The sequence below is a fragment of the Peromyscus leucopus genome, chromosome 6 (assembly GCF_004664715.2).
Source record: "Peromyscus leucopus breed LL Stock chromosome 6, UCI_PerLeu_2.1, whole genome shotgun sequence".
Classification (NCBI taxonomy): domain Eukaryota; kingdom Metazoa; phylum Chordata; class Mammalia; order Rodentia; family Cricetidae; genus Peromyscus; species Peromyscus leucopus.
The window spans coordinates 7,965,548-7,985,786 of NC_051068.1; the positions used below are offsets into that span (position 1 = coordinate 7,965,548).

The window sequence follows — 20,239 nt, forward strand, 5'->3', positions numbered from 1 at the left end:
TCTACATAAACTAGAGATGTTCCTGGAGGGCCGAGAACTTGTGAGTCTTCTGCACCCAGAAAATATGCATGACCTCTCTGATAGCGTCTATGGAGCAGATCCACACTAGTAAATACTTGTGGGATCAATTCATGGAGATGTTAGCTTGTCCAGTCTGCATCTGGGCCCCAGGGAGCTGCACAAGGGTGAGCGTATGTGAGTTCAAGTTCACCAGAGCTAATGTCGAGGCCAGTTTGTTCGCTCATGCCGGGGAAAGGGTCTGGGGGAAAGACAGATTTGTCTGCATTTGTATTTGGTTGAGCTGTTTTGACTTTTTCCTTCACTTCTTATCTCAAGATTACAGCTCGGTGGTGAGCTAGCACATTCCGGGTCAGCCCACTCTGCTGTTTGCACGTTTGGAAAACAGTCTGTTGAAATCCCCCCCGTTAAATAGGACACAGTGCAAAGGATGGCAAACAAAGACAGTGTTTTCGTTTAATTTGGGGAGACTTTAAGTGCCTATAACATTCTGAATTAACACAGACTTTGTCAATGTAACTTAAAAGCTGTTACCACTAAATCTGACCAAGAAGAAGTGAGGTGGAACTAGGGACATCCCCCGCCCCATGATTTCCAGAGAGGCTGGACTCATGTTAACTTTGTTAAAGCAGGGACATCTTTCAGTGAGAACGGAGGTGGATGTGTGCCTGTTCCCAGCTTCCACTTTGTCAACCACAGCTCTGTACCTAGGCACCAGCAGCTACCACCACCTTCTCCTTCTTGGCACCAAATTTCTAGAACAGGAATTCTGTAAATTCTAGAAGAAGGCAGAGTCAAAACCTTCCCTTCTCTCCAATTCAAAGAAACCCCAAGACCTTGGCTCAAGAGAAAATGGTGGAGGCTCCACCAGCATTTCAATCCCACTTTGCCACTAAAGACAAAATTAAAAAGAAAAAGAAAAAGAAAGAAAAAGAAAAAAAAACAGACGAAAGCAGTGTTGGGTGTGGGGATGCCTGTAATCCCAGGACTTGGGCAGCTGAGGCCAGAGGATCAGTACTCCAAGATCAGCTTGGACTACACAGTGGATCTCTACCTCAACCCTCCCACAAACAAAACAAAACAAAACAAGCAAACAAAAAAGCCGACATTTGAATCCAGCTCCCTCCTGCACACTGCGCACCATCGAGCAAGGGATCCTAGACTCACCAAGGTTGGGTGACGGCAGAGATGCTGAGGGAGATTCTGATCCCACCATCCTGTACCTTTTTAAGTAATTCCTTCGCATGTAGTCCCTGTGAATAAGAGCCCCTCAGGTGCTAGAGTTTTAGAGTTCAAAAGGGTTCAAAGTTACAGGAGAGATTCATTTATATTAAAAAGAAATGTGTTATTTTTAGTATTGAGGAGTAGTCACCCATACAGTCGATAGAGCACACATTCTGGTGTCAGAAAGACCCGAGTTTGCTGGCTTGGGGGCGCATGCCTATAATCCCAAGGGAGGCAGAGTTAGGGGATCTGGAATTCAAGGTCACCCTTCACCACTCAGCAAGTCAGAAACCAGCTACATGAGACCTGTTTGAAAGTGGGTGGCAGTGATGAGGATAGCCCAGTAGATGAAGGGCTTGCTGATCTAGAGTAAAGACCAGGACTGGAATCCCCAGAACTTACATGTGTGAGTGTGTGCGTATGTGTGTGAATATGTGAGTGAGTGTTTGTGTGTGTGTTAGTGTGTGAGGAGTGTGTGTATGTGAATGTGTGTGAGTGTGTGTGTGTCTCTGTGTGTGTTATTGTATGAAGAATGTGAGTGTATGTCTGTGTGTGTGAGGAGTGTGAGTGTGTGAGGGATGTATGTGTGTGTAAGTGTGTGAAGAGTCTGTGAGGAGTGCATGAGTATGTGTATGTGTGTGAGTGTATGTGAGTGTGAGTTGTGTGTGTGTGTGAGTGTTTGTATGTGTGTGTATGTAATCCTGATATTCACTAGGCAAGATAGAGACAAGAGAAGAGTATAAGAGAATTTCCTGGAATCAATCAAATACCAAAAATTAAAAGAAAATAACGCTGGTAACAGCAGCATAGTAACTGACTCCAGTAGGGTTCATCAGAGGATATTAAAGGGAGAGAATGGTGGTGGAGTGTGTTGGTTGCCATAGTAACAAGTGGTCAAACTATGACCCATAACAGAACAAACCGATATCACTGCCTCCTGATACGACAGAATGGCCCGCACAGGGTCACCTGTACAGCATTTGCGCAAGAATATCTCCATGGAATCTACAAAAAGGGAACAATTAGATAAATTCGGGTACTAGGGACATTTTATAAATGTCTGAACTCTTCAGCATTATTTAAATATTAAAGTCATGAAAAAGAATAAGAAAGAGGTTGGGACAGTTCTGGAGGTTTGAAAATTTCAAGTTAAAAGTGTGCGGGCTCCATGAGCTTTGACGATGTGGATGGGCTGATGGTGCAGGGACGCGCGGCTCCGTGAGCTTTGACGATGTGGATGGGCTGATGGTGCAGGGACGCGCGGCTCCGTGAGCTTTGACGATGTGGATGGGCTGATGGTGCAGGGACGCGCGGCTCCGTGAGCTTTGACGATGTGGATGGGCTGATGGTGCAGGGACGCGCGGCTCCGTGAGCTTTGACGATGTGGATGGGCTGATGGTGCAGGGACTCGCCGTTCCTGAGCTTTGACGATGTGGATGGGCTGATGGTGCAGGGACTCGCCGTTCCTGAGCTTTGACGATGTGGATGGGCTGATGGTGCAGGGACGCGGTTCCTGAGCCTCCTTCAGCAGCTAGCGACAGCCTGCTTTCTAGCCGAACACGGAGCCTGCATGCCAGGCGACACTGTGGAGGCACACCTCACACTGAGAAGTACCTTTTCATAGACTTCAGGTCCTTCCCAAAGAGCCCATTTCTCAACCATTCAAAGCCTTTCCGGTGTTGGTGCACAGCCTGTTTCTTCTGCTTTTCCTCGTTGGTCGGGTTCAACTCTGAGTAAACTCTCTTTCCTCATAAGAACCAGGTCTAACAGAGGGCAAAGTTCAATGTTCTTATCCCTAACTGGAAACTGGCAAATTTCAATTTTAAACCCTCTAGTCTGTAGGATATGTGGACCTACTTAGAGATTGCTGCACCGACCTGTACTTAACCTAATTCCAACTATGTCTGCTTCCAGTATATGTCCCCTCAAGTGTTCTGAAATCATCTGGACTGTTTTTCAGAGCAAGACAGCTTGACTGTCGCCAGCAAGCTTGGACAGCTCGTCGTCTGTGTCAGCCCAGTCTTTTCAGGGCCTGGAGCAGCTGTGACTTGTGCCTTGTCCCTGCCAGCAGCCTCCCGCAGGCCACCCTGGGCACTGTCCTCTGCAAAGGGCGCTCCCATCTGCCATGGAAATGGAGAAATCACCAAAGGAGCGGTGCTGTGACGGAGGAGGGGTCGGGAACTCAGGCAGCAGGGAGGGAGAGACAGGACGGTGTCTGAGGAGAGAGGTGTGGAGAAGATGGAGAGGGCAGGAGTGAGTCAAAGTGGACCACGAGGAAAAGACTCCAAGTCCGCATCTGGGAAGAGCGGCTCTGGGGACACAGGAACCACGGAGGCTGCAAACTGCTCGTGTGCAGGTCACGAAATGCTTCAACAGCGGGGAAAGTGAAAGAAACAGACAAGGACCAAAGTGAGCAAATCCAAGGAGGAAGACGCTCGAGGAGCCCTGAAAACTCTCAGATTTTGTTTGTTTTAAAGATTGCTTCAAGGGAGAAAGCTGTGATTCACGTGTGTATGTAAGCACATGCTTATGGATGTGTGTGTTTGTATGCGTGTATGTATGTATGTATGTATATGTATTTCACTATATAGTCCTGACTGGCCTGGAACTAGACACGTAGACCAGGCTAGCCTTGAACTTGCCTCCCAAGTTCTAGGATTACCCCTATGTACCACCACCTGAGGCTTAGCCCATCATTTCACTCCTTGTTTTGACATGTTTAAAACAAAAACAGAGAAAGACCCAGATTCCCCTGTGAGCCGGTGGCGGCGACTCATGGCGGGCACCTGAGGCGTTTGGTGTCAGGGAGTTCTGAGCTCTGCTTTCTTGACTCTGGAGGCGGAAGCTTTTGTTCTCATCCACTAGGTTAGTGTGTAGCTGTTTCTCTGTCTCTCCCTGCCCCTCCCGCGCCCCACCCCGTTGTGTGTACGTGTGAACATTTTCCCAGGCGTGTAGAACGGCTCAGTCTAAGCATACGCGGGAGGAAATGCTGACACATGAGGGAAACCAGAACATCAGATAATGAGTTTACTCCCACATTCTAAAAGGAACTGAGCGAAGAGACTCCTTACTGTTTCTCCACGCCACTCCCACCAAAGTCTGTTTCCACACACAGATATTCATGGCCAGGTGCATGGCTCGCTGAGAAAAACTAAAAAAAACTAAAGGTAGGAGAGAGCCAGTTCCACAGAGTTATCTTTTTACCTCTGCATGTACATCATGGCATGTACCCCCACTGATAATAATACATACTATCTCACTCAAAGTGTGTGTGTGTGTGTGTGTGTGCTTGCCTATGTGTGTGTGAGTAGGTGTGCTTGCCTGTATGTATGTGTGTGTGCATGTGTGTAGATGTGTTTGCCTTTGTGTGTGTGTGTGTGTGTAGGTGTGCTTACCTGTATGTATGTATGTGTGTGTAGGTGTGTTTGCCTGTGTGTGTGTATGTGTGTGCACGCACATATGTGAATAACTTTTAACTTTCACCTGGAGTATAGCCGAAGACCAAACTTCTCAGTACTTCAGTCCTTGGTTCCTGCCCTACATATGAACATGGGCTTGAATGTCTGCTATATGGAAGTTTCCAGAATACAAACCAAAACCTCCTGGTGGAATGAGAACAGAAGAATGACCTCCCGTAAGTTCTAACCCTTCCTAATCTTGGTATCCTCAGTAAAATGTGGAGCTAGGATTTGACAGTTTCTGAAATGCTCTGAGTTTTTACAGCTTAGATCCCCGGGAGCAGAGACACCTGTGCCACCCACTGCCTGCCCCTAAGAAGCCGTCATTCCTCACACTGTGATCTGGAAAGTGGAGACCAAGTCACAGAGCTCCTCTATATGCAAGCCAAAGGCAGCAAGACCTGAGCGCACTGGGATTGGACCAGTTTCTCCTTGCGTGAGACATTTCACCCAGCATTCCTAGGAAGAAGCTTCCCGTTGACCCTGGGGGACCAGTGGCAGCCATGGCAGCCAGCAGCTACCTCTAAACACAAAGTAGCTTTAGCATTGCTAGCCTCAGCCATGGGCTAACGGTTGTCTGTGCTGTAAAGAAATCAAAACATATGAGCAGATATAGAATCACTACTCTTTTCCATCTTCTTTAAAAAATTTCTTTTCTTTTTCTTTTATGTGTATTGAAGGTTTCACTTGCACGTCCACCTGTGCACCTGTGTGTGCAGTTCCCACAGAGGCCAGAGGAGGGCATCAGATCCAGGAAGGACCAGAGTCACAGAAGGCTGTGAGCTGCCGTGTTGGGGGGAGGTGCTTTCCCCAGCTTCTTGAGAAGAGCTTAAAAGCAAGTGGCTGGTGCAGATTGGGTAGAACAAACCTCTAGGAAAAAATTATGATAATTTTGTCCTGGTTAATTTTGTTACTTGACAATTCATACATGTACACAGTATATTCTATTTACTAGCTCTGCCACGCCCTCTCTTATTTCTCTCCTATCCCTATCCCCCACCCCACACCACCACATCAGAGAGAGGGGCCAGGCTGTAAAATCTCCAGGCCGGCCCCCAGTGACTCCCTTCCTCCCATGAGGCTCCATTTCCTAAAGGTTCCGAGACTCAGCTGGGGACCAAGCATTTGGACATATGAGCCTGTGGGACACATTTCATACTACGGCACAGTTTTATCTCACCTGATTTTAGCTTTAAAGTTCTTGGGTTCTGTGTTGATTGCGTGTCTTCCCCCACTAGAGGGAAGCTCTGTGAAGGCAAGGCCTTTATTTTAGTTACCGCATCTGTGAAGCTTCTAAATGACAAGGGCCTCCATCTCTTCCTCCATGTCTGTCCAAAGCACACTGACAAAGCAGTGGCCAAGCAAGGCCACCTTGTCTAACAGGCAAGTTCACTGCAAAGAACGTGTGTCACCAACAATGGGAAGCAGGGAGGAATAAGCCACCTGAAGAGTCACAGAGAGAGCCAGGGGGACATTAACAACTAGCCACGCTGAGCCTGTCCTTCCAGAGAGTGAATCCATAGTTAAACTCCCACAAAAAGGCATCCCCTGGCCTCCAGCCTGGCCTTCAAAGGGCTTCTTGTCTGTCACCACGCCTCTGCTGTGTTCGCGGTTAGCACTAGGTGCTGCTCTTCTGCTGTTTATAGACACGTTTTTCTTTGCTAGGTGGCAGGAGCCTAACCTCTCAATTACACTCTTTCAGTCATCCTCTGCCAGCACACCCAGTGTCGTGTTCAGCCTCCTCTGAGTGGAGGAGATGTGACATACTAATCCACTGAAGAGCAGCCCTGGAAGGAATGATCCATACACGCTAGGAAAGGCTACTCCACAGTTAGACTTTTGTAATTGTCCTAATTCAAATATTTACTTAAACCCTGTTTTTATATTATGCACAGTTCAAGGGGAATGACATTGTCAGCTGTGTGTTTCCTGGAACTGACCGTCTGCCGCAAGGCCACAGATAAAGCTTGTTTATGGAAAAACAAAATATGAAAAAAAAAAAGACCCTGTTCTTTGGGGTTTATACTCCCACACATACTTGAGTGGGCGAGAGGACAGTGTTCCACGACCCTTCCCTCTGGTAATGAGAGGCAGAACTGCTTTCACTCCATGCGGGGATGGACGCACCAGGACTCAGACAACGCGGCGGCGGCGGCTTTTCTCACTGCTGGGACCTGACACCTGCCGGATGCAGTGTGAGCAAAGACGCCTTTGCTTGGCTGATGGTGTAAGGGACTCCAGACCATCATGGCAGGGAACACGTGGTGATATGAGGGGACATGCCCTGTCATCCTGTCGTCGACAGCCAGGACGCAGTGACGAATGCTGGCCCTCAGGTGACTTTCACCTCCTAACTAAATCTTGGGACCCTAATCCATGGAATGGTGTCACTCACATTTGGGGTGGATCTTCTGACCTTAACTAATTCAGTGTAGAAGCTCCCAGATAAACTCAGATATTTGCCTCCCTGGTGTTCTGGATCCTGACAAGTTGGCGATATTAACCACCGCAGAGAGCTTAGGAAGAGAACAACTTCTCAGTTCACCCTTAAGTTTTAAAGAACCAGCTAGTCGTGGTTCTTCAAACCAGATGAGGCAGGGGAATGGCTGTGAACCCTCAGCTACAGTGTCTCAGAGAAGCAAGTAAACAAACGGACAATCGAATAACAACACGTTTTTTAAGACTCAAAAGTCCATGTTTCTGCCAGGCGGTGATGGCGCATGCCTTTAATCCCAGCACTCAGGAGGCAGAGCCAGGCGGATCTCTGTGAGTTCAAGGCCAGCCTGGTCTACAGAGCAAGATCCAAGACAGGCACCAAAACTACACAGAGAAACCCTGTCTTGAGAAAAAAAAAAAAAAAAAAAAAAGTCAGTGTGTCTGCCCAAGCCCTCGGGTCGCTGCTTGGCTCTGTGGAGTTAGATAAACTCAGGTAGGTTTGGCACGGCTCGGAGATCCAGGGCCTACAAGTGGCTTGTGCTGTAATTACAGGATGCTAAGTTGGAAACCTTTCTGGATGTATGTAACAAGACAACACACAGCTTATTGCTGCTGTCCACACTGTTTTCTTTTTTTATTTTTGTTCTTTACCGGTAACTATTTACAGTAGCGGCAATCAGGCAACATGCTCATAGCACTCCTAGAGTTTGGCTTTTATTTTATTGTTTAGTTTTGTTAGTGCCGTTGGATCTTGAAGCTTTATGCAGGCCCTTGCGCTAAGCAGGAAGACCTACCTGAGTTCCATTCCCAGCATCTGTATCTAAAAAAAAAAGCCTGCTGGTATCACAGGAATGTGATACCAGCGCCGGGGAGGCACGGGCAGGAGGATCCTTCCGGCTGGCTGCCAGCCGGTATAACTGAGTCAGTGAGCCTCAGGTTTAGTGCAAGAGCTGGAGAGCGACTGAGAAAGGTACCTAATGTCAACCCCTGGCCTCCACACACGTGTGCACACACGCACACACATACGTGCACCAACAGACAGAAAGGGGGGCGTAGGAAGGGGCCTGAGAATGTAGCTTAGTCAATAGGGCGATTGCTAGCACAAAGTCACTCGTCACTTCATAAAACTGGCCTGGTGGCACACACCTGTGACCTCGGCACTCTGGAAGTGGGGGCAGCATGGTGCGAAGGTCACCCTCAAGAACGGGGAGCTGAGCCACAGGCCAGCCTGGAATAGATGAGATAATGTCTCAAAGATGTGAGGGTGGGGTGAGGGAGAGAGGGAGGGAGGGAGGGAGAGGGGAAGGAGGGAGGGAGGGGAGGGAGGGAAAGGGGCGGGAGGAGGAGGGAGGGAGGGAGGAGGGAGGGAGGGAGGGAGAATCGTGGAAAGACTGAAATCTGAATTTTATTACAGAGCTTGGAGGACAATGGAAGGAAGCCGTGAAGAGCTAGCTGCTGGGACCAGTCTGTCCTAAGAGAGGATTTCTTCTCATTTTTACAGTGCTGGCCTAAGGGTTGATGGAAATAAATACTTCAAATCTGGCTCTTTAACAAACTCTTCTCCCGGCCCTCTCTGGCCACAGACGCGGCCCTTCTTTTCTGAACATTCTATTCACTTCTATCATTTGACGATGGAACGGTGTGCTGGGGTACTTTGTGGGGATCAGTCAGGACGTTTAGAAATGGAGCAGGCTTTGTCTCCATGCCTCCTTGTCGAGTCCTAACCCCATCCCCACAGCCCGGCGGACACACACATGCGCAGAGGAGGGACGCAGAGAATGTGGTCAACCCTCCTCCACTGCTTTCATGACGTGGCTATCCAAGGTGGCCAGAGTGGCCAGAGGTCAGCTCCTGACCCTGCTCTCTTCAGCCTCCAGGAAGAGATGTTTCTGTATCCATCAAATTATCGATTTCCTGTAAGAATGGGGAGAGAATTTCTGAAAGAAGTCATTTTGGAGATAAATGGAAGATTAATGAGAGAGAACACAAAGTGAGTAGGCTGTGCCTGCTTGGATAATGTGACTTCTGCAGAGCTCGGGCTGTGGATGTGCTCACAGGGGTAAGAAATGTGGAAGCAGGATGGGGAGATGGTAAAGTCTATGCTACTAAAGCGCATGACCCTTGTGCGGCAGTTTGGAAGAAAATGGTCCCCTTGTTGGAGGAAGTGTGTCACTGTGGAGACAGGCTTTGAGGTCTCATGTATGCTAACGTTACAGCCAGTGTCTGAAGCCATTTTCTGTTGCCTACAAGTCAAGACATAGGACACTGGGCTCCTTCCCCAGCACCATGTCTGCCTGTGTGCCACCTTGTCACACCATGATGACAATGGACCCAACCTCTGGATGTAAGTCACCCTAATTAAATGTTCTTCTTTTATAAGAGTTGCCATGCTCATGGTGTCTCTTCACAGCAATAGGAACCCTAACTGAGACCCCTGGTTGGGATCCCTGGCACCCACATGGAAGCCAGACACAGAGCCTTGTGTTTATAACCCAGGACTGGGTGAGCAGAAGCAGGATGTGACCCCTGGGGCTCTCTGGTCAGCCAGGGTAACAAAACCTGTAAGAGACCCTTTCTCAAAAACCAGATGGGAAGCTATCGAGAGGGCTCCTGACACTGACCTCTGGCTTCTACACACGCACACATCTAGGCACATATCTGTGGGCACCTACATACAACACACATAAAAATCCTGTGAAAACAGACTTATATTTACACACACGACACACCCATAAATTACCTAATATTTCCTCTCAGGTGTTCTTTCTGCTAAATTGATCAAAGCTGTACAAATCCTGGTGTGTGGGCGTTTTAAATGTCACCAATTAATCTCCTCCATCCCTTTCTATCCACCAGCAGGTTCATTTACATAATTCCGGGCTGTAACTGTGAGTCTTAGTCACTATTAAAAGTTAGTTACAGTACGGTTTGACAATGATTTTCCAATTTTATTCCAAGCTTGAGACAAAATTTCATCTACTAACAGTGAAACAAACGCCAACATTCCTATCCTGTTGCCTCATTGTTTTATTATCCTCTTCCCTCATAGTGAATTTCATAAATATTGAAAAGAAACATGTTCTGCTCTACAGAGGCAAGGCTACACACATGCTATCCCAAGCTGCAACCCCCAGAAGACATCCGCTTCAGGCCACATAGAATTCTCCCACTTCCTTAATTCAGAAAAAAGAAATTCCAAAATCCAATGACATGCATTTGGGGCCAATATGAAACCATGGATGGACTTTGTGTGTTTCTACTGCTAACGACTGAGTCCAGAGCCTCCTGCCCGTGTGGCTGAATGCAAAGTAGGAATTGAAAATTGGGATAAAATACAAGCATGAAATCAAACCACACACCAGCACCTCTTAGTCCGCTCACACTGGGGATGCCCAGGCCATCCTTGCTTGTGAGATGGTCTTCAACTACACCTAGACCTTCATCACTTATTCTCCATGGCACATTTGCAAGAACTCTGACCCAAAAGTGCTTTCCTGTCTCATTCCTTGTCTCCTCTGCAAGTCTGTGGGGTGGGACTAGTACATGGGCCTCAACTGTGACTGTCTTCTAGACGGTTTTCCTTTCAAGGTTGCTTTTCCTCCATTGAACTCAGTAGACTGAAATGTGGCTTTCTGCATTTTTGCCAAACAATGCTCAGCCCTAGGCATAAAAAGGGTTTTGATTTTTACATTCATGTTGGAGTTACTGTTGCTTGAGTCAGAATCTCAAGCAGCCCACGTGGTTCTCAAAACTGTATGTAGCCAAGGATGATCTTGAACTCCTCATGTTGGAATTGCAGGCTTAAGCCACCATGCCTGGGTCAAGCTCAAATTTTAATTATTTTTTTCACGTTTTATCAGTTAAAAACATTTTAATTAATTTCACAGTATTTTATTATTTAGTTGTACTATAATTTACATAAACATAATCATAAAATTTTTATGTGACTTCTACTTTTATGATACTATAATTTTCTTCTTTCCTTCTTCCTTCCCCTCCCTCCCCTCATTCCCCATCTTCCTGCCTTTCCTTCTCTCTCTCCCTCTCCCTCTCTCTCCCTCTCCCCCCCTCTCTCATTTTATTGAGGCAGCGTCTCATTATGCCCACGGTGTTCTTCAAGTCACCATGTGGCCAATCCTAATCCTTCAGACTGCCCTGCCTGCAACTCTCAAGTGCTGGGATTACAGGTTTGTGCCATCAACATTGGCATAATCTTAATTCTTTTATGAATTGGTAACTACTACCTTAGTATAAAAAAATCCCACAATTGAGATTTTTAAGACAAAAGATTAAGAAAAATATCTTAAAGTATTGCTACATTAGCTTGAAGAACTTTCCAAATACAGAACGGTCCAAAATGATAGGTTTTACTTTATTTATATTTATATTTCTTTTTCTTTTTTTTTTTTTTTTGTCTGCTTGTTTTGTTGACTTTTTTTTTTTTTTTTGATAGAGTCTCTCTATAGCCTTGGCTGTCCTAGAACCTCACTATGTAGACCAAACTGGCCTCGAACTCAGAGATTCACCTGCCTCTGCCTCCTGAGTACTGGGATTAAAGGCGTGCCCATCATGTTGGTTAAACAGCTCACTGGTGGTGGCTGCCAATGGAGGAGAGTACTGATCAGAAGAATTGGAGGCCATGGTTACCTTTTTTAGAGCTTTACTGGGAGAGATGGGGGGAGAGTGGGAGGGAGGGAGGGAGGGAGGGAGGAGAGAGAGAGAGAGAGAGAGAGAGAGAGAGAGAGAGAGAGAGAGGACAGGAAGGAAGGAGCAGAAAGGAAAGAGAGGGATGCACAGGGGGCCCACCCGCTTTTTAGGCTGGGACGCTGTCGCAGGCTGATGATGTAAATCCTAGACTTTCACTTATTATAAAAAGCAGGTAGATGGGAATAGGGGCATCGTTCCTCTCAAAAACTGCTTCCAGCTGACAAATGGACATCATTTGGCTCTGAGGGAGTCATCCGAGGTAGACAGGCATTGTGGGATGCTGTCTGTTATCCGTTTGCTCTGGAGACATGTATCCCTCTTGGCTGTAGCTAGGAACTTTCTGTTTGACAAGATGCTGGTGACACAGAAAAAAAAAACTTAAAGAAAAGAATCATTATTATTTTATGTTGACATTTATCTGAGGTAGATCCAGCCTGTGCCTATGGATTTTGAAACATGTTAAATTTTATCAAAGACAGATTATTTTAAAGCACCTGTTTCCTTTATTAGTTTAGCATCCAGGAGATAGGTGATCAATTGTTAAAAGCATCTCACAGTAATAGATGTTTATATTAAAGTCTTTTTATAGTGCCCAGACGCTTTTAGGTCTGGGGGTATAAATACCGTTAGCTGTTACAGTTTCTTACTTGATGATCTCTGGACTCTGGTTCTGTGGTGGTCCTGTACCATTAGCTGAACAGTGAGTTAGAACAGGGAACTGGGAAGAGAAAAGCTTGTGGTGTATGAGAATTTGTTTTTTATATCTTGGAATTAGGGACAAGGCAAAGATCTGGACCCTGTCTGTATGCACATGAGAAACACAGGCAGTGGATCTGGAGTGAAGCAATGAGCTCTTATTTTAGGTGGAAATCTTTTTTCATTAAGTAACTCTGAAAGTGCAGTTAAATCTTTCCAGAGGTGGTAAGGCTGTTCTCTGTACCCGACAATAAAGGAGAGGTGGCATCCCAAAACTCCCAGGACTGAGTCAGTGGCTCTGGTGTTCAGAAGGAAAGAAACGGATCGCTTCCCTGCTGAATTCTGGGTTCCCTGCCATGTCTATAGTCAAGCCTAGGTCTGTTGGAGGTCTTAGCTTGATGTACCCATGCATCTTGGTGCCTGGGGGCAGTCAGCTGACTGGTTGTCTTTCTAGGTGGCACTTTTAACAAGGCTGTTGATGGCCTGGCAGGGCATTCGCTAGCCTGTGGCCTTTTCCTCACTTAAAACAGGGACCCAACAGCTTTTGGGAGTCAGCGAGTGCCAGCACTTGGCAATTTTGTTTTCGGGCTTTTATCTCTTCCCTGGCACACCTTAAATGCCACAGATGACTCTTTTGCCTGTGGGGTCAGGAGCCTTGCTCTCCAGATGCTTAAGTTTTAGTTGGGGAGGTCTGGGGAACAAGAGACGGATTTTACTCTGTGTCCTGATTTTTTTTTCCTGATGATTGATGGCTTAAGGACAGCTTTTGGAAGACCTGCCAGTAGGCAGACTATAAACTGATCCTTTTGGAAGACTTGTCTGAGGCTATAAGCTGATTTTTGGCTTAAGAGCCATCCTGACTACTGTAAACTTCTTTGTTTGGATCTTAGCCGCTTCCAGACCCATCTGTGTCTCTCAAGGCAGTGTGAGAATGAGTGGGTGGAGTTAAGGTGAGTTAGGGCAGGTCGTAGAGTCTGCCCACTGCCAGCGGAAGTCAGACAGAAAAGGTTGCACGTGGCAGACGCAGAAGTGGGGAAGGAGAAGGGTTCAGAGCTTCAGCAGAAAGCTTGGAGATAAAGTAACTCTTATTTGCCCACTCACTGGCAGAAGTTCCCATGATGCTGGTATGTGGCCAGGTTTACTGTGCCCGCCCCTATCCTCCAATGTAGGTGAAAAATATATTTTATCTGCCCCTTTGTCTCATGGCTGTAGTTGGGAGAAAAATAAAAAATTAAAATAACAAACCAGGATCAGACTACACTCTCGGACGTCCCTGAGAGTGGAGAGAGATCTAAGAATCAGCTCAAGTCACGAGTCCTCTTCGTCAAGGGGTCGTGAGGGCTGCGACTGTACTGTAGTTGGTCCACAGTTGAACCCTAGACAGCATTTACTTCCTCATCAGGAGCAAAATGTGCCTGCCGTTGCCAGTACAGCCCGAGGACAACCCCTGGGGTGTCCGTCGCAAAGAACATAGCTCAGACTACAGCTGTGAGAACAGCGGACTCACTGTGAAGAATCATGGGGATAACAGGAGTGGTAGCTGTGTGTGGGTCCAGCAGAGGCGGCGAGGGATGCACACGCCCTCACGGTCTCTCAGTCTCGTTGGATGGGGGAGGAGGCAGCAGGTGGCAGTGGTCACAGCAGGTCCTTGGTGCTCAGTGGTGTATCCGAGTCTGAATGGCACCAATGTTGGTTAAAACGGTGCTGCTCGTGGCTGGCCGCCACCTGCAGCGGCCATGCTGGTCGAGGAGAGTGCTGATCAGAAGAATCATAGCCACGGTTACCTTTTTAGAGCTTTATTGGGATGGGGGTAGAGAGGGAGAGAAGGAGAGAGAGGGAGAGAGAGAGGGAGAGAGAGGACAGACGGAAGGCAGGAGCAGAAAGGAAAAGGAGGGATGCACAGAGGGCCCACCTGCTTTTTAGCCTGGGACGCCATCCCAGGCTGATGACGTAATTAAGGACAGAATCCTTACACACCATGCCTGGTTTATTTATTTATTTATTTATTTATTTATATTTGAGCTGACCTGGAATTCCAGCTAATCCTCCTGCCTCAGCCTCTGGAGTGCTAGAATTATAGGCCTGAGCCGCCAAGCCTGGACACTCAAACAGTTACTTCATACATGTCCTTGGATCCCGGTCACCGTCTGTCACCTCTCTGGCCCTGCTCCTGCCTGTCCCTGTCTTTTCCTCCTTTCACGTCGTTCATTCTCTAGAGTTTTGTTTTTGTTTTTTTGGTTTTTTTTTTTAATGTCTGTGTCTGCGTCTCTGTGGGCAGATGCCCACAGACTCCAGAAGAGACATTAATTGCTCACAAGGTAGAGTTACCAGCAATGGTGAACCACCTAGTGTAGGTGCTGGGAACTGAACTCTGGGCCTCTGAAAGAGCATCAAGCTCTCTTACCCGCTGAACCATCTCTCCAGTTTCCCCATTTTTAAAAAATAAAATCCAGGTTCTATGTATGAAAGAAACCATGCGATCTAGGGGCTTAGCTACATTTGTTAAAAAGCACCGACTCCTCCTCCCTTGGGTCCATGAGGTCTGAACGCAGGTGACAGGCAGGCATCTGTGCCTGCATGTGGTTACTGAATACCCAGGGTTTGGGGATTGCACTGCGTCCCGTGTGGAATATCTGGGGGGAAAAATCTATGTACACTATGCTCTTATGTCTGTTAACTTTGTTTCTCTAAGACAAAATTCTGTCAATACAGCTACAGCTCTGTCAGGCATTCAGAATGAGAATAAATATAGATACACCAAGCTCTATATCCATTTACTTTATTTCTCTGGAATGAAATCCTGTCTCCATAACTTCATTTCTGTCCAGTTCCTTAGCTCGTAGTCCTGCTAACTCCTATGCTTCCAGCCTCATCTTCATTCTCTGTTTCTTTATTCTCCATTTCCACTCCTGGCACTCAGAAAACTCTACCCAAGATCTGCTTACCCTCTGTGGAACCTCTGTCTTCCTCCCTTTTTTTCTCACCATGCCCTTCTGTCCATTTCTACAGAAAATGCCTGTCCTCCTCTCCCTGGCCACACTGGTTCTCTGCCTCTTCAGGAATGTTCCTCCACCCTACCTTCCACCTTGATATGTAAAAACCTCTTTTGTTCTCAGTCAATTGCTCTGGAGAGCCACTAGGTCTCAAGGGGAGGGATGGTCTGAGCTTCATTAGCACAAGAAACAAAGCTATGCATCTCTAGCCAGCTTGTCTCGTAGGCTCAGCAGGAGAGTTAGTTACCTAGAAGTTCAACAGGTCTGGAAATATTTGGGCATGCAGGAATTTCATAGCAGAAGACAGCTGAAATATTAAAGGCTGGATCCCACCAAATATTCATAATAAATGGCTTGCCTCTTGACAGACCCTTGGCTGGTCAAAGTATAGCTTTAATACACAGGTGAATCTCTATAAAGGCATAAGAAGCATGAGGGAGTATCTGTTAACCTACCCTATCTCATCCCCCTTCAGAGCTGATGACACAAATATGACATTGTCCTGAACCATTTCCAGTCAGGTTCCAGAGCAATCTCTCAGCTTCCAGAATCAGCTCAATCAGCAGGACAGACATTTCTCAAGTAAGAACAGTCCTATGTGATCAGAAGGCTGCACCCTGAGCACAGCAACCTGGAGGAACCACACTGGTCCCCTTTGTGATGGCAGTGATGAGCAGTTAGCAATTAATCCAGCTAGGTCATAGCTGATGCCTTTCATCCCAACACTTGACAGGAAAGGCAGAAGAATGGCTGTAAGCTCCATGATAGCTTGGACTACATGGTGGTTTGAATGAGGATGGCCCGCACAGGCTCACTTCGAGCAGCACTGTCAGGAAGTGTGTCACTGGGAGTGTTGTTTGAGGTTTCAGAGGCTCAAGCCAGGTCCACTGGCTCTCTTTCTTCCTGATGACTTTGGATCCAGATGTAGGACTCTCTGCTCCTTCTCCAGAACCGTGTCTGCCTGCATGCCACCATGCTTCCCACCATGATGACAATGGACTGAACCTCTGAACTGTAAGCCAGCCCCAATTAAATGCTTTCCTTTGTAAGAGTTGCAGTGATCATGGTTTCCTTAATAGCAGTAAACCCTAAAACAGACTATAAAATGAAACCTGCATCAAAACAGAGGAACAAACCCAACCACCTTGCAGGACCAAGCTGAGACAACAATGGATACAACCACACCTTGATAAAGACTGCTTAGTTCTGTACACCTCCTGGCCCCTACAATTCAGTTTAATGCAAAGCTCCTGTCAGCATTCCAAGACGATCTTGAGATCACTGTCTCCCTTCCCATCTTCATCTTCTCAATGCATTGTGCAAACTTCCTTCCTTTGTTTTCTCAGTCGCTTACCTGGCTGCCATTTGTTTACTTGAGACAGGGCCTCAACATAGCCCCAGATAGCCTAGAACTTGCTACGCAGAAGAGGCTGGCCCAGAACCTTTAGTGATTCTGCCAACGCCTCATGTGCCACAATGCCTGACATCATGTCCATTTCTTTAGTTGGCATGTTGGGATGGGTGCCTGAGCCTTGCTTTGGGGCCCTGTAGAAGTGGGACTTCAACCCAGTTGTATCATTTTGTGAGACCAAAATGAGCCATCTTAGAAATAAGACCAAAATACTTTCACCCTAAAACTAAGGCCTAAGATTTCTCCTTTTGGGACTAGGCCATTAGTTACTGAAACCAACCAGGAAGTGTAAAAGTACAGAGTCACAAGATAGTCACGAGGTAATGCCTGCCAGACTATGGAATGTCCTCTCCCTGGTTTCCAGGGTAACTGACCACAGAAATGCCCCCACCTGAGGGCAGCCAATGAGAAATGGTGGTGGGCAACCACTCCCTTAGAAGTAATTTCTAGAAGTCCCTAGAAGCGAGCCAATCAGAATTGTACCCGTACTAGCACCCCTAAATGATGTAACCTTGTGACTTTTCCCTTTAAAACTGAGCTTGCAGACAGGTGGGCGCTTCCTCCAGCCTCCACTGCGTTGGATGTATTGGACGAAGTCCCTGCCTAGGCTTGTATTGCTTTTGGATATCCACGATTAAACCTTGCTTTTGCATTCCGGCATGCTCGTCTTTGGTGGTCTCTCTGGGGGTCATGATCTGGGCACAACAATTTGGCTTTTTTATTTTGCACTCAATGCAGTTATCTCCATTGCCATCCTTGCTCCAACAATGATAGAATTTTCTTCTTCATTATGGTCAAATAAAACTCCATTGTGTATGTGACTGTTATTCTTGGTTGTCAACTTGACTATATCTGGAATGAACTACAATGTAGAAATGGAGGGCACACTTGTGATCTGGATCTTAAGGCAGGAAAACATATGCCTTTAATCCAGATCTTGAGGCGGGAAGGCACACCTTTAATCTGAGCACCACCTTCTGCTGGAAGTCTGTATAAGGATGTGGAGGAGGGAAGGCTTCATTCATTCTTTATCTGCTTGCTCTCACCTTGTCAGCACATCCGTTCCTTCACTGGCACTAGAGCTGACTTCTCCAGGATTCCAGTATATACAGAGAACCAGCTGAGACACCCAGCCTCACGGGACTGCGCAACTACTACATTCTTGGACTTTCCATTCACAGCTAGCCATTGTTGGACTGTAGCCTTAAGTCAGTTCAATAAATTAATATATGTGAATGTGTATGAATAGGTATAATATGAATATGTATATGTATATGGTGTTTCTATCATATATATATATATATATATATATATATATATATATATTCATTCTGTAATTTCTGTGACTCTAGAGAACCCTGACTAATACAGTGTATATACACCACATTTTCTGTAACCATCCCTCTGGGCATGGGTTCCCTACCTGGGCTACTGTGAATAGTGCAGTAATAAACATGGGTGGGCATGCATCTATCCTGAGACTAGGTTTTTATTGTTCTTGCTTTTGTTGTTTAGGATATTTTTGTTTTTTGTTCTATCATGAACTTTTGACACATACATGCACAGACATACCCACACTTTGTACACATACATACACAGCACACACACACACACACACACACACACACACACACACACACACACACACGTCAGTGTTAGAGGAGTGCACCACCATGTTAGTTTGTACTGTGCTAGGATTTGACCCAGGGCTTGGGCAGATAAGTAAGTACTCTTCAAACTGGCCAAGCACCTTCACACCCTGCCCTATTTTGTTCAATGTCTGGGGTGTTTGGCAAACAGACCACAGCCTGTTGGCACCCATTGGCCTCTAGGGCCACCACCAGCAGTTTGTCCTTCCACAGAAGCATGGCACACCAGAGGCCTATTAATATTTGATGTCGATGGTGCTTCCCAGTCACTCATCCCTGTAACTCTATCAATTCCCAGACACCTCCCAGGACAGAGCGGGGGCACCTCCCAGGGTGGAGCGGGGGCACCTCCCAGTGCCTGTCTAACCCATCTACCAGTCAGTTCTTCCTTTATCACAATGAACCCTTACGTCGAAGCTCTTCGCTTCAAGGATGTTATGAGTGAGAAAAATTGAGAGTTGGCTGGATTCTCCTTTTTTTGCCAAACTGAGGCTTGCAAGGGATGTCCTCACTCTTCCTTTCTTTTGGGCCACAGTGTAGACACCACCCACAGTCCTGATCTAGCTTGGAAGGGGCAGGTTTTCTAAAACAATGTTTACTTTTGTTGCTTTGGCTTTTTTATTTTATTTATTTATTTATTTATTTATTTATTTAACAAAGGACCTCATAGGTCCCAGACTAGTCTCTAACTAATCAAGGAAGACTTTGAACTCCTGATCCCCCTGCTTTGACCTACTACTGCATGCTGGGGACTACAAGCACGTTCCACTACGGCGAGCTCACCAGGTACTGCACATTGAACATGGACTTCGCACACAACATTCTCCTGGAATGACCGAGATCCCAGCCCACAGGTTTCCATTTGTCCCCTCTGCCCTCTTCCTCACTACAAGCACATGAGTCCCTCATTTAGAAAGTCACAATGCAGCCTCTCTGAAGACGGTATTTCTTTGAAGGGACTCCATTCATTTTTGTCTTCAGTAGTAATGTGAAATTTTGTTGACACAGAAGTAATTAATGCAAGGCTTTAAATTTACATTGCTTATTTTCCACATGGTCTTACTGGTGTGCAGCCAACTGACTGAACAGAGACAAACACTAACAGAAAAGGAAGAGAAGGAAATGAAATGACTTCTCATTTGCAACTACTAAATCCGAACTGTTCTTAGACAGACATTATAAAAATCCACCGCTCTTAAAGACTAGCCTGGCTATCTTTTTTTAAGTAACAGATCTTTAAGTAAATTTCTATGTTTGTGTCCCTGTGCATGTGAATGGTGTGACTGGCAAGACGTGTGTGTGCAATCATGGGTCCTGGGGATCCAACTCAAGCCATTGGGCACTTTACCTTTGGAACCATCCTGCTGCCCCAATTTTCATGGTTTTCAATTTATGCATACTTTGTATGAAATCAACCTATTTCTATAGGTTGTAAGCCTGTAAAGTCTTTATATAGTAGGCAAAAGATTATAATCAGTGTACAAGGGGAAGATTGCTCACGATGTAAATTTGAGGATCTGAATTCAAACCCCAGAAGCCAACTAAACAGTCAGGTATGAGAGCCTGTGGCTGTGACACCAGCACTGGGGTCAGGGATGGGGACAGAGGACAGAGGTGCTCTGGAGTGTGCTGGCTGCCAGTCCAGTG

General features: G+C 46.5%; 1 long non-coding RNA gene across 1 annotated transcript; it reads left to right on the forward strand.

Moving 5' to 3' along the window:
• Positions 1 to 6,427: 6,427 nt before the first annotated feature.
• LOC119088145 lies at positions 6,428 to 9,517 on the forward strand. The gene is made up of 2 exons (XR_005091724.1): positions 6,428 to 7,036; positions 8,551 to 9,517. It is a non-coding gene; the product is annotated as an uncharacterized LOC119088145 (long non-coding RNA).
• Positions 9,518 to 20,239: the final 10,722 nt, after the last annotated feature.